The 1,232-nt window shown below is 38.8% G+C and overlaps 2 protein-coding genes across 2 annotated transcripts in view; both read left to right on the top strand.

Annotated features, from left to right (window-relative positions):
- Positions 1-1,232, top strand: part of LOC110450523 — a 58,576-nt gene that overhangs the window by 13,346 nt on the left and 43,998 nt on the right. The window lies entirely within an intron of this gene.
- Positions 420-1,232, top strand: part of LOC110450522 — a 23,752-nt gene continuing 22,939 nt past the window's right edge. Inside the window, exon 1 of the mRNA XM_021498080.1 lies at positions 420-451. The gene's annotated coding sequence lies outside the window, so the exon portion shown is untranslated. The remainder of the gene's footprint in view (positions 452-1,232) is intronic.

Below are 1,232 nucleotides of genomic sequence, written 5' to 3'. Positions count from 1 at the left end.
TTTGGACTTATTTCGCTACCGCTTGCCATATCAATTTGAAACTTTGTTTGTGGCTTTATCATAATAGATTACAGAGTTTGAACCATGTATTAAAATTCCATTTTTGACTGGAGTTATGGCCCTTTTGCACATAGGAAATTCTCATAATTAACTGTTTTCCATATTATTTGCAACTTAGTATACATGTATAATGGATTACAGTTTGAGTTAGAATCCAGTGTCCATGTTCTATTTTTTCTGGAGTTATAGCCCTTTGCACATAGGTAACTGTATTTTTTTCCGTCAACACATGCACTTCCTTCAAATTGCAGTTTTCTTCTATAGGTGACACCCGTCCTCATATGACCCTGGCTGTTGCGAGGACATAAGTCACCTGATACAGTACATCCTTTGAAGTCCTTCTGTATGGCTTGATGATGTTTTCAAACCAATGGTCTGGAGCATTACTTGGGTAAGAAGACTGAATGCTGTTTAACAGAGGGTCTCTCTCATAATACTCTGGCTCCCTAGGGGGAGGAGTAGGGTCCCAAAGGGGGATTCTCCAATCAGATTTTACGTCTGTCTGTTCTTCTATCTGTTTTTAGCTCACCTGCCAAGGACAAGTGAGCTTTTGCCCTTGTGCGGCGTCCGGTCTCCTGTCCCGACCCGTCGCATCGCATCCCGATTCAATGTAAACACTTAGCAACTTCATTCATTGACAGACTTTGGTCAAACGTTGTGCAAAGGTCAAGTATGGGTATACTTCGGGTATCTTTGTATTTCAGGGATCCAAGGCCAAAGTCACATTTGCTAAATCATCCCGTCAAGTCACGTCCTGTCTGGATTCAATGTATACACTTAGCAACTTAATTCTTTGACAGTTTTAAGTATGAGTATACTTCATAAATCGTTGTATTTCAGGGATCTAAGGTCATACTTGCTACATATAGAAAATCAACAACTGATTCAATTTTAACACTTAGCAACTCCATTCAATATGTTATGGAGATGGTAATAGCATACAGAAAAAAACATGAATATTAAAGTCAACTTATCAACTTTAAGTGTAGAACCTTATGTGTGTGTGCATACATGGACTTTAAGCTTTTGGATAGCTTTTCAGCCTTTGATATCAAAGGTCAAGGTCATTTACTATAAATAGAACATCTGTTTGTGCACTGTATTTCGAATTCTGTTGAACTGATTACACTCAGATTTTATCGAGTCCTTCCCGGAAGAAAGTGCCTGCTTGG

This window comes from Mizuhopecten yessoensis, unplaced genomic scaffold, assembly GCF_002113885.1.
Source record: "Mizuhopecten yessoensis strain PY_sf001 unplaced genomic scaffold, ASM211388v2 scaffold5265, whole genome shotgun sequence".
Taxonomy (NCBI): Eukaryota; Metazoa; Mollusca; class Bivalvia; order Pectinida; family Pectinidae; genus Mizuhopecten; species Mizuhopecten yessoensis.
The sequence above is the reverse complement of the archived record's forward strand: the minus strand, read 5'-3'. Positions and strand labels throughout refer to the sequence as shown.